The sequence below is a fragment of the Erinaceus europaeus genome, chromosome 11 (assembly GCF_950295315.1).
Source record: "Erinaceus europaeus chromosome 11, mEriEur2.1, whole genome shotgun sequence".
NCBI lineage: Eukaryota > Metazoa > Chordata > Mammalia > Eulipotyphla > Erinaceidae > Erinaceus > Erinaceus europaeus.
In genome coordinates this window covers 26,047,332-26,060,845 of record NC_080172.1, presented here as the reverse complement: position 1 = coordinate 26,060,845, position 13,514 = coordinate 26,047,332, and the positions used below count along the sequence as shown (strand labels likewise).

The following is a 13,514-nucleotide window of genomic DNA, read 5'->3' as shown; positions in this document are numbered from 1 at the left end:
CTGCTAAAATTTGGAAGGAAAATTATTGGGTTCTTTTGTTGCTTCTCTTGTGTGGCCCTCTCTGCTGTAATTTTAATAGTTTAAAATTAACAGGTTTGACAAAATTCTTTCAGAATTTCACACATACCATTCCCGCCCCCCAGGATTTTTTTTTCCTTCTTTATGGGGGATTAATGAACTGTAGTACAGTTGTTGACACATGTACAATAGCATATACCTTTTTCTAAGTATTTCACTTGATTTGTCCTATGCCATATAGGAAAGAAGTTCTCACATATCTAATTCACCTGCTCTATGAATCATTCTAGTTTATACTTATTTTTTTGTATGAGTAATGAATCATGCTGATATGGACTGAATCATGTCCCTCCTCGAAAGACATTCTATTCTATTACCTTCCAATATTTATTTACAGGGTCTTTGTAAATGATCAAGTTAAATTTCGACCAGAAGGAAGGGGTATAAACCAGTGACTCTGGGGTCACAAAGAAGGAATCTGGAAGAGAGAAAAGAGTGTGTAGGTGAAGACTCAAGAAAAACATCATCTACAGGACAAAGAATATCTACAGATACTAGAAGCTGGAGAAGACTGTTCCAGATTTTCCCTCACAGTCCTCAAAGTGAACCCATCCAGTCAAGGTATTGTGTCTAAAAATAGTGAATCTGTTGTCTAAGCCATACAACTTAAGATCTTCTGGCACAACAGCCCCAGGAAACTCTTGCCATAGAATTGAATTGTCTCAAGTATGTCTAGCAAGGCCTCTAGATCAAAAGGCCTAGCAGAATTCCTGAAGAATTACCATCCTGTGGTAACTTTTATCAACTATTAACAATTTAGAAATATACCTACCTAAATTACTTAAATCTCTTTCATTTGCTTAAAACACATTTATTTACTTATTTATTCTACTTTATTCACTCTTCAAAAACATACAACAAATTAAATGGGAAGGCTTATTGTAACCTTCTGACTGACCAGAAACCTAAACATCAGAGTTGAATGTTTTAATAAATGTCACAGATACCTGGTAGAGCCAATACTGATGCCAAATCTTTGCCAAGCCAGTATAACTAGTAATAGTAATTTTCACTTATAGCAACAATGGCACTTTAAAGTAGTTCCTCAACACATGACCCAACGAAAACAAAAATAAAATTACACAAACTGTGTAGGTTAAGGACCTCAGCAAGCCAAACAAGATGGAATCAGTCAGAAAAAAACTGCTTGAAAAAGTAACACAGCATGTGTACTAGAGCTAGAAGGAAGCAGTGAAAATAAAACAATAGGAAGGAGAAAACACCCTGTGATGAACAAATATAACGCCAATGAGAATAATTAAAAATCTTGTGGAGGACCTAAGCAAATACCAATGGAAGGCCATTAACTGAACAGAGAAGTCCAGAGAAAGCTGAAATGGGAATATGGATTAACATTGGGAAAGGATCCTTCTATTGAGCTGGTAAAAATAAATACAAACAGGTTAGAGGAAGAGAAACTAGAGATTATGGTTAGTATTGCATGTGGAAAACTAGTCCTAACTAAAGAGACTATATTAGGCCTATTTAGATGTTTTAAATTTTAACGACTAGAGGGGCTGGGTGGTGGCAAATCGGTTGGAGCGCACATATTACAATGTGTATGGGCCTAGGTTCAAGCCCCTGGTCCCCACCTGTGGGGGAAAAGCTTCACAAGTGGTGAAACAGTGCTGCAGGTGTCTCTCTGTCTCCCCGTTCCTCTCAATTTCTGGCTATCTCTATCCAATAAATAAAGATAATTTTTTTTTAAATTCTTTTTTAACTCCTAGCAAGACATCCTGGACACCTGTATTTTATCCTCCCGCCTTTATTTTTGAAACCTACTGGCCATTTTGCTATTCTTTGGGAGTGAGACACCTTTGTCGTAGCCTCAAAATCTTGTACTTCCTTGGTTTCAGTTTTTCTCTCCTCCACTTCATTTGGTTATTTTTTCAAATGCCACTTTTCTTTTTTATAAAGGTCTTTTTGACTGCCTTGTATAAGAGAACCTTCCTCTGTCATTACTCACTCCTAAAACTACTTCACTTTCCTTTATAATACTTATTAGTACCTCAAGCATATATACATATGCATATATATTATTTGGTTAGCTCTCAGTACTGAGAATATGCAATCTTCTTGATTAGATGGATCTCATATGTCTTCTTCAGAGGTGTACTTTCAGTATGGTACACAACTTGGCTCCCCACAACAGAAAGAACTCCCTAAATATCTGTTGAACAAAAAGAAAAAGAAAAAATCTTTTCCCCCACAACAATTGACATTATCTCCTAAAACACATTTAGCCACTTCACTGACACTTTCCAGTATACAAAAACAACAAACCACCTGGTTCATCCTGTCATTTCTACTTGGATTAAAGCAACATATGATCACCTGCTCCCCAGCCTCTACTCTGAGCCCCCTCTCAACTCATCCCCCAAGAGAAGATCTTATCAAAACACAAAACAAACTTCATGAAGCTGCCTCAAAACACTCTCCATGGTTGTTGTTATTATGATGATCAAATTCTACATACCTAGAAAGACTCACTATGGCCTGGCCCCAGACTAGGTGTTTCAGGCTCATCCTGCCCCACACTCCCAAGTTCTCCACAGCTCCTAGACTTCACACTGTTTCTTCTGTTGCCAGGTATCTGCTCAAAATTCCTTCGTCTATCTGGAATGCTCATCTTCCCACACACTCTCAATTCTCCTGATCAGACATCAGATATCCATCAGTTGTGACTGGTCAGGTTCTCATTATAGAAACTCACAAAGTTATACTGCTTCATCTAGAAAATTTACATGTCTGATTATTAGATTTACATTTCAAATTAATAACTGTCTTCATCTTTGATAACTTCATTCTATGATAACACATGCCAAACATATTTTGCTATCAGGTCTCTTGGGTCAAGAATAATGCTTGGTATGTGGCCTGCACTGAGTAAATATTTGTTGGGTGAGTGGAAAAAGAAAAACTTTCTACAGGGGCTGGGTAGTGGCGCATCTGGTTGAGTGCACATATTACAATGGACACTCACCTAGCCCCCAGCCCTCACCTGTGGGAGGAAAGCTTTGGGAGTGGTGAAGCAGTGCCGCAGGTGTCTTCTGTCTCATTTCCTCTCTCCCCCTTCCTCTCAATTTCTGTCTGTCTCTATTCAATAGATACATAAAGATAATAATTTTTTTTAATTATACAAATACTGAAGTTAAGCTAAAGACAAAGACACTGCTGAAAACTTACACTATGATGAGTCACTATTATTAAAACAGAGGAGAGGTAACGCAGAGGGCAATGCAAACTCAAATAGCACTGACTATAGTCTGGAAAATACTAGGACCAAGAGAGACTATTTCATTAAAAAAAAAAAAAAAAAAAAAAAAAAACTAGGCAAGAGCCAGTGCAGACAATTTGCTAAAACTACATAGTTATAACTTAGGTAATGACAGTAACTAGGTGAAAGGTTACATTTACATATCCTATTAACAACTCCTTGACTCATCATTCTCTCTGGAAACATTTATCTATGCAAAGAAACTTTCCTCCTCCTTGGCATTTCCCTTTATAAAAATTCTCCAGAAAGTCCTTAAGTCTCCTGGAAAATGTTTTAAAGACATTTCTCTGTGGTCGATTAGGCATACAGTAATAGCTAAGTGAGGCAAGGGCCATGGAGGAAATGGCATATAATACAAAGAACTCACTTTGCTCCTGATTAAAGTTACTCATGTGTGACTGGAGGAAACGTGCAAACTAAAAAGTTCTGCAGAACCACAAGGTATCTTGGGTTTAAAGACAAAGCCTAATTCTAACCCTCATTGTCACTACTGTAATCACTTACCATTAGAACCCATATAATTCCAAATGCTGTGGAGGAAAAGAGCGAGTTTGTTGTTTACTTCTATTTTCTTATTTCAGGCTTCTTTCAAAATAAGACGCAACACTGCTGTGTTGAAAAACAATCTAACATCATTTCCTTTCATCTGAACCCATCAATGACTCATGCAATAAACAGCAAGTCTCCCTGGTTTGTCTCTGAGGAGGGCACACCACCATTTTAACTGCATACTTGGAACATTTTAACTGGAGCCAGCTTTCCAAAGATGATTTCCCACACCCTGCCTGAGAAGGCCAACACAAACTGGTGGAAATCCTGATCTTCAGATACAAGAGAGACAGTGATTATTTCCAATTTCATGCCGTTTGTAAGAAAAGGATACAAGCCTGAAGCCAGGCTAATAACTGTGGCAAACCAAAACAGGAGATAATGGAAGCACTCTAGGAAGAATGGGAAAGGCGAATATAGAAGTCACAATCAGCCTTTCCCATACAGAAATCCAGATTATTATTTTTTTAATTCATGACTTAAATAAAAGACACTAAGCAAAGTAGCCTGAGACACGAAACATAACCAAACCTCACTAATTAAGAAATGAATATATGGGTCACTAAACTAATACAAATCCTAAGTCCTTGACTTTCCCTGATTTTACTGAAATCTGAGAAGGCATATCTGTGAAAACAGGAATTTGTTGATAAAAATTCACAGGGCAAACAAGAGGTATACCGATGATCTATATGGTTCCTTTTCTTTTTAAATATTAATTTATTTATTATTGGCTTGAAAGAAAGAAATTGAGAGGGGAGTGGGAGATAGAGAAAGGAGGAGACAGAGAGATACCTGCAGCCCTGCTTCACCACTCATGAAGCTTCCCCGTGAGGACCAGGGGCTTGAACCTGAGTCCTTGGATACTGTAATATGTGCCCTTAACCAGGTGTGCTACCACTTGCCCCCCCATGTTTCCTTTAGACATAAAAATAAACATACAACTTCAAACTTATAACTGAAGTCTCTACTTCTATGCAAATATCCTGCAACTTCAAACTAGCATACCCCTTTATAAAAATTTTTCTCAAAAGAGCTTTTGATACTATCCTTAGCAGGTTATATACATGTAAGCACCTAAAAATTATAAATACATTTTTTATTCTAAAACTTAAAATTTTTAAAATTCAAATATACCTTTATATAAGTACAACCTTACTTCACTTATGAAAAAGTACTATTTCCAAAGAAATATCTTCTAAAGAAAATTTCTCCTGGTAATAAACTCCTTTTGTTTTGCAAGTTATTATTTTTTAACTAAATTTATTCATCTGATAGGACAGAGAGAAACTCAGAGCAGAGACATCTGTATCCCTGCTTCATCTCTTGTAAAACTTTCCCCCTGCAGGTGGGGACCAGGGGCTTGAACCTGGGTCTTTGTGCTCTGTAATGTGTGTTCTTAACCAGGTGTGCCACCACCCGGCCCCAATAAATGAAATTACTTTTTTTTAATTAACTTTATTTATTGGATAGAGACAGCCAGAAATTGAGAGGGAAGGGGGTGATAGAAAGGGAAAGTCAGAGAGACACCTGCAGCCCTGCTTCACCACTTCTGAAGTTTTCCCCCTGCAGGTGGGGATGGGGGGCTCGAACCTGAGTCCTTGTGTATTGTAACATGTACGCTCAACCAGGTGCGCCACCACCCGGCCCCATAAATGAAATTCTTAAAACCTTAAAATGTTAAGGCATTTTTAGTCATAGAAATAGCAGGCAGTATGGTTCTTAAACTGGGTTTCCACCCTCATTTTTAGTTTATCCGTAACCTTTGTTTTTTCTTAATGTTGCAAATGTTTGACTAACAGTTAACTACACACTCAAATGAGGTTTACACTGTCCCTGTGGATGCAGCTGCTGGGGCTGGGCCTATGGAATGACAGAAAGAATGATATAAATAAAATCTACTTTCACTTTCCAGTACTTGTGGCTCATATTCTCCTTCTTCAAAATCAGTTTTCTCCTGGGGCCAGGTGGTGGCGCACCTGGTTGAGCGCACATGTTACAGTGTGCAAGGACCCAGGTTCGAGCCCCTGGTCCCTACCTACAAGGGGAAAGTTTTGCGAGTGGTGAAGCAGGGCTGCAGGTATCTCTCTGTCTCTCTCCCTTCCTATCATCCCCTTCCCTCTCAATTTCCAGCTGTCTCATTAATAAATAAATAAATAAGTAAAGATAAATTTTTTTTTAAAAAAAATGAGTTTCTCCCATCAGAGAGGGAAACAGATCTACTGCTTTGCTTCCTTGTACACCCCCCCACCGCCCGCCCCAGCTCTACTATGTCACTTGCAGTTATGCTCAGAAGTACTCCTTTTTCTTTTAGTTCTGTTCCCTCTTTTCTCCAGGCTGTCCCCTGAGCTCCCTGAACAAGAGCCATTTGGAAATCTTGTTCTTGTCCTATATCCTTTCCTGTAAGTTCCGGCAAAAACAACTGGGTTGCACCTGGCACTGCCCTTGCATTGATGGCTTGGCTATGGTCCAGAACTTCACTGTTAATGTGCTGCTCTTGTCATTTCATGTTAAGAATGGCTAGTAGATAAACTGAAGACAGTTCAAGCTTAAGAAACAGATTCTAATCTCTCAGTCACCTATGATTTTGAGGAATGTAAATGTCAGAACATTTGTTGCCATATGGTCCACAGTTGTTCAGTCTCCAAATTAACACTAGATGATTTTCTAGTATTGTCCCCTGAGATAACCTGAATTAAACACTGTACAGAGTATCTAGCCAAAGATAGTTCACCTGAGAGGGTATCTTTTTTGTCATGTGTACAACCCAGATTTAAACCCAGTCCCCACTATATTGGAGGAAGCTTCATGGCCCTCATATATCAGCACAGTTTTGTCCATTGCCTTAAGTCTAATTCCCACAGAATGATGTGAAGAAGCCTGGCAATACCCATACATGCAATGATATGCATTAAGTAAGAGGAACCCTGAGCTCAGAGCACCCAAATCTTGTGTGCTGGGCACTAAGCCTACCTGCTTACTCCTATAACTTTTTGCACTAAAGCACGAATGGGAGGCCTTTTTTTCTGCCAAGGGCCATTTGGATATTTATAATATCATTCCCATGCCAAAAATAACAACTTTAAAATGAGTTATGTATTGTTGCTATGCAAAAAGAAAAAAACTGAATTTACTAAATTTCAAATTCCACCGTCAGTTGCTTTGGTATGGCCAAAACAAATGGTTTTGTGAGCTGTACACAACCTGTGGCTGGACATTCCCTACCCCTGCTATAGAAGAAAGGTCCATCCTTGTCTGTCAAAGCTATATAAGTGTCTTTGAAAAGATAGCCTAGAATGGAAACTATCAATGTCTCTGCTCACAAGATGAATAAAAGCCTGAGTAACTAATGGAGAATTATCTCATAACAGTAAAAGTATCATACGTATATACCATATATATCTGAAATCCACCCATCTCTGTCCATCTAGGACCTACGTTCAAGTCCCTGGTCCCCACCTGCAGAGGGAAAGCTTCACATGCAGTGCTTCAAATGTCTCTCTCTTCATCTAACTCCCCCTTCCTTCTCAACTTCTCTGTGTCTATCCAAAATAAATAAACACAGCATATTGCTATAAAGAAAAAAAGAACAATTCTAATCATGTCCCTCATGTTTCAGTTTTTGACGTAATCACCCATTGCTATTTTAAAACCAACCCTCTCCTTAGCAAGTCCTAAAAGACCCTGAACAATGTGGCTTGATCCCTACCTGAGGGTACTTCTCTTTTTAAAACGCATTCCTTTCATTTCCTCAAATGCAGAACTCACAGTGGTGAACTCTGGGTCAAATTCCAACTACAAATGTGTTTGGTTTGACTCACACAACAGATTATTTTTGTTTACTTGCTTGCTTGTTTTGTTCTTTTCATTTTTTTATGTGTAATTTATAGTGAATTACAAAATTATAAGATTACAGAGGTCCAGAAGGTGCTGCAGTAGCTAAAGCACTTAACTCTCAAGCAAAATTATAAGATTACACCACATCCACCACCATAGTTCTGCACAACACTTTAAAAGGCACTGGGGTTATTTCATTTGAAGGTAGGTTTTATGTCTATAAGATGTGAATTTCACGTGGCACAAGGCGCAAGGACCAGCGTTAAGGATTCCGGTTCGAGCCCCCAGCTCCCCACCTGCCAGAGAGTCACTTCACAGGCGGTGAAGCAGGTCTGCAGGTGTCTATCTTTCTCTCCCCCTCTGTCTTCCCCTCCTCTCTCCGTTTCTCTCTGTGCTAGCCAACAACGACAGCATCAATAACCACAACAATGTTAAACAGCAAGGGCAACAAAAGGAAAAATAAATAAATATTAAAAAATGTGAATTTGGGAGTCGGGCTGTAGCGCAGCGGGTTAAGCGCAGGTGGTGCAAAGCACAAGGACCGGCATAAGGATCCCGGTTCGAACCCCGGCTCCCCACCTACAGGGGAGTCGCTTCACAGGCGGTGAAGCAGGTCTGCAGGTGTCTATCTTTCTCTCCTCCTCTCTGTCTTCCCCTCCTCTCTCCATTTCTCTCTGTCCTATCCAACAACGAACGACAACAACAATAATAACTACAACAATAAAACAACAAGGGCAACAAAAGGGAATAAATAAATAAAATAAAATATTAAAAAAATTTTTTTTTAAAAATGTGAATTTTAGATTCCTCTTAAAGAAAAACAATAATCAAGGTAGAGCTGGCAAAATAGCTCACTTGGATAGTGCGCTGCTTTGCCCAGCCAAGACCACAGTGAAGGACGCTTTGGTGCTTGTGGTTTCTTTCCGTTTGCTTCCGTCTCTACTTTAAAAATGTCAACCCAGAGAAGTGAACTCCTAGAAATGACTCCACCCAAAACAGTAATAATAACTAAATAATTAAATTTAATTTAAAAAGAAAACTGAGAGACTATCAACACTTGGGGTTGATCCCAAAGATATTTGTTGGCTGGAGCTGAGTATAAATGATCCTTTAGCCAAAGTTCATGTTCTCCAAGTTGCCACACCTTGCCTTCCAGCTCTCATGCATGTGTTCTTTTACATTATCTACCTAACATCCTTTTTTATTTTTATTTTTTTGCCTCCAGGGTTAGTGCTGGGGCTCAGTGCCTGCACTCTGAATCCACTGCTCCTGGAGGCCATTTTTTTCCCCTTTTGTTGCCTTTATTGTTGTTGTTGTTTGTTGCTATTGTTGCTGTTGGATAAGACAGAAAGAAATCCAGAGTGAGGGGAAAATAGAGAGGGGGAGAGAAAGATAGATACTTGCAGACCTACCTTCTGTTTTAACATATTATGCTCTTTTCCACTCGGCCTTGTCAAGTCTTCAGTCTTTCAACCACTCTAGCTGCTATCGTTTATTCTTCAGGTCTCAGTGTAGTCATGGGAAGTTTTCCCTAACCACTACTATTCCCAGTTAGGATGAGATGATGACATGTTCCCTCCCAGGCCCCCAACATCCCATTCTCTCTACCTCTGCCCTCTCCCTTATGATGGCATCAATCACATTAGAGTATAACTTTGTTTGCAAGTCTGTTGTGTCTCCCTAGACTTTCAGGATATATATATATATTACCATGACTTATGTATACCATTATATGCCATGTCTAGGAAAAGGAAACTCAATATTAACATTTACAGACTGAATAAATGATAAGACAAAAGCTAGCTAATCCAAAAGAAAGGCTAATCCGAAATATTTGTATGGGATGTGTGCGCTCCATTCATTTTTATTTTAATTTGGGCTTTTGAACTGTCCTCCTCCTACACACCCCCAAGAAATTAAAGTAATTACTTGAGTAGTAGGTATGTACTATGTAAGAGGTAATGTGTCGTGCACTTCATATGGACTAGTTCACTCAGTCCTTACAAGTCATTTAAACTAAGTGCTTCCGTTATTTCCATTATAGAGATATGAAACTGAGGACTGTAAGTGTTTTACCTAAGTTAGTAAGTATATGGGCAGGACTAAAACTGAGACCTATCAAAACTCAAAGCCAAAACTCTTAACTAAATATAACTTATAAATATGTTTTTTAATGTGACCTGGATGATGTGAGACCACACCAGATAAGAAGAAACCACAGAACTGTTTATTAGACAATAGCAATTATAGTTCTACCCTGACCACTAAACTACCTGTGCAACTTTAGTTGATATGAAGGTCATATTTTCTGTATTAGTATACTAAATACTAAATCCTACTAGATAAAGGCGACGAAACTTTTCCCAGGAGACTTGAATCCATCAACAACTTTTTTTTAATTGTCTTTATTTATTTATTGGATAGAGACAGCAAGATCAAGAGGAGAGGATGGTAGAGAGGGAGAGACAGAGAGACACCTGCAGCCCTGCTTCACCACGCTCAAAGCTTTCCCCCTGAAGGTGGGGACAGGGGAATCGAACCTGGGTCCTTGTGCATTGTAACATGTGCACTCAACAAAGTGTGTGACCACCTGGCCCTCCACCAACAATTTATTTTATTTTATTTTATTTTTCCCACCAGGGTTATTGCTGAATCCAACACTCCTGGCTGTGATTTTTCCTTTTTTAAAAAATTTATTTATTTATTTATTTACTATATAGGATAGGGAGAAACTGAGTCACCTACAAATCTGCTTCACCCCACTCCCCCTTGCAGGTGAGGAGCAGGGACTCAAACCCGGTTCCTTGTACATGGTAACATATATGCTTAACAGGGTACCACCACCCAGCCCCCCCCCCCCATTTTTTATATTGCCACCATCATTATTGCTGGTGCTTGGTGCTGGCACTAGGAATCCACCACTCCTGGCAGCCTTTTTTTTTCTATTTTATTATTTGATAAGATGGAGAGAAATTGAAAGCAAAGAGGGAAATAGGGAGAAAGAAACCTGTGTTGGGGGGGTAGCAAAGGGGCTAAGCGCACATGGAGCAAAGACCAAGGACCAGGTGGTTAAGGATCCCAGTTCCAGTCCCCAGCTCCCCACCTGCTGAGGAGTCCCTTCACAGGCGGTGAAGCAGGTCTGCAGGTGTCTATTTTTCTCTTCCTCTGTCTCCCCTCCTCTCTCCATTTCTCTCTGACCCATCCAACAATGACAGCAGCAATGACAACAATGATAACAACAACAACAACAAGAGTAATTAATGACAAGGGCAACAAAAAATGGGGGAGGGGGAATGGCCTCCAGGAACAGTAGATTCATAGTGCAGGCACCAGCCCAGAGATAACCCAGGAGGCAAAAAAAAAAAAAAGAAAAGAAAGAAAAAGAAAGAAAGAAAGAAACCTGCAGACCTGCTTCACTACTTACAAGGTGGGGAGTATCATAAAAATGATAGGCACTTGTCATTTATTTAAACTAAATATGAGAGCTTTAATAAAATTGGCGACAAATTTAAAGTTGCACATGGAAGGGGCAGGTGGCGGCGCACCTGGCTGAGAGCACGTTACAATGCACAAGAACCCAGGTTCGAGAACGGGAAAAGCTTTGCAAGTGGTGAAGCATTGCTGCAGGTGTCTATCTCTCCCATCTCTTCCTACCCTCCTGAGTTCTGGCGGTCTTTATCCAATAAATAGAGATAATTAAAAAATTAAAAAGCCTTAAAAAAGATGCGCATGGAAAACGAATTGCAAAGATTAAAAAACATTTCAAGCAAAAAAAAAGAAAAGAAAAAACTTGAAGCCCAAAATTACTGTGCTATTTGAATTTCTGTGAACATGAAAGATGGAACGTCCATTTTTGTACATAGTATTCAGTGGGGAAGAAGAAAAACTCAGGACACTAGTAAGCAGATCTCGAAAGAGGACTATTTTATCCAACCAAATCTTTATATGCCAAATCACGTAGGGAGGCAATAATAATTACATCTCAGCAGAAGAATCTGAACTCAGATGGCTAAGACCACAAGACCTGTCAGTCTCAGAAAACCCAAGGCGGTGGCTCAAAATACAGGAACTACCAAGTCAGACCCCTGTGTTATATCAAAGGTGAAGAATAGACGCACATCTTAGGGAGCACAGAAGACCCAATGTGGGTCGCCTAACAAGACCACACAAATCGCAAGGTATCAGAAACCAGACTTAAATGGTGATTTCACTTTAAGTGGTGAATGAATACTTTCCATTCCTTTCCAATCACCTTTAGCCAGCATATTACACTCCAGTGCTGGGCAAACCGCGGGAAGGAGAGCAGAGCTGAGCAAGGACAGGGGAGAGGAGAGGGAATTTCCATAGCTTCACGGCACTCGCCGCTACTCAAGCACCCCAGGTCGAGCTCCAATTTTCCCCAAAAACTAATCTCTGGAGCAGGCAGGTGAACTGAGATTTTTCTCACCGCAAAGGTGAGTTCACCAAGTTGGAGGCAAAAAAAAAAAAAAGGCGAATGAATAAATGAACAAAAGCGAGGGAGTAAGAAGTGAGACTGTGAGAAGGACCGGAGGGGAGCGTGACCCCACACCACTGCTCAGGGCACCGGGGAGAGGTGGGGGTCGCCGAGAGGTCTGGGGGACCGAGCGCAGGGACAGCTCCGTCCCAGACCCTCCCGGCCGGCCGCAGCGCCGGATCCCGCGCGAACCGAGCAGCCCGGGAGGAAATCAACAGCCGCCGCGGCTCCGGGAAGCCCGGCGAGCCGAGCGGAGGGAGGCAGCAGGTCCCCGGTCCCAGCCCAGCATCTGCCCAACTTCCCGAGCCCCGTTCCGCGTCCCCCACTCCCGCCTCAGCCTGCCCGCCCAGCGGCGGCGGCGGCAGCGGCGGCACCAACCTGCGCGGCCGCGGGCACAGTCCGGGAGGGCAGCCGGAGCCTGCAGGCGGCGGGGCGGCGGGCGGAGTTAGTTGGAGGCTCCGGCTCCCGGGGCGGGGACAGGCTGAGCACGCGGCGGCGGTGGCGGCCGCGGCGGGGCCTCCCTCGCTTCTCCCGGCTCTGGCGGCCCTGCCCGAGCCGCCGCTCAGCCCTCGCTCCCGGGGGAACTGCTCCCGGCCGCTCGCGGGGGCAGCTCCAGCCTTGCGCCCCCACTCGCCACCTCCGCCGGGTCCCGGGTCTCTGGGGCGCAGGGGCGGGCCGCGTGGAGGTGCGGGGGGGGCTGTATTGAAGACCCCGCAGAGTCACCTCCAGGAGGTCGCGTGCCGCTTCCTGGGCTTTCCCCGCAGGAGTCGCTAGTGCGGGAGGAGGACTCACGTGCGGGCCGGAGGAGACCAGAAACTGGAGCGCTCGCCTTTGCTCTCTGGTGAAGGGAGTGAAAGCCGAGGCGGAAAGTCTCTGTCTGCCACACCCGAGTCCTGTTGTCCCCTAAAAACAGCCCTGAGAGGTGGACATGCCAGCTGCACGAAGAGAGGCCCAAGAAAATGTCGGACTCTCTCCACCCAACGTCCGGCCCTGAGGACATTTCTAAGAGAACCAAACACGCCCTCCCTAACCCTACACCACCACCCCCCTTCTCCTGGCCCAGGTTTTGGACTCCAGCAAAGAGTATGAGTACGCCTGCCAGGCGGGCTCAGGACTCGGGTTGAACCCGTGGGAAAGGTGCAGTTTCCGTTCACATACCGCCCAGCCCTGTCCCTGGACTCAGTACCTTGCTTCCCTAAGTTGTTTGTTTTGAGAGGGTATATTGGTGCTGGAAAAGGCTAGGAGTCCAGAATCTAGGAAGTTTCAACTGGAAGGTGT

The 13,514-nt window shown here is 42.3% G+C and overlaps 1 protein-coding gene across 5 annotated transcripts in view; it reads right to left on the bottom strand.

Annotated features, from left to right (window-relative positions):
• Positions 1 to 13,233, bottom strand: part of PAM (peptidylglycine alpha-amidating monooxygenase) — a 359,693-nt gene extending 346,460 nt beyond the window's left edge. For 2 of the 5 annotated variants that reach the window (XM_007526804.3, XM_016189874.2), the window contains exon 1: positions 12,615 to 12,984. The gene's annotated coding sequence lies outside the window, so the exon portion shown is untranslated. Of the gene's footprint in view, positions 1 to 12,614; positions 12,987 to 13,028 lie in introns of those variants that run through there. The other 3 variants (XM_060201208.1, XM_007526805.3, XM_007526807.3) reach the window with 3 other exon arrangements.
• Positions 13,234 to 13,514: the final 281 nt, after the last annotated feature.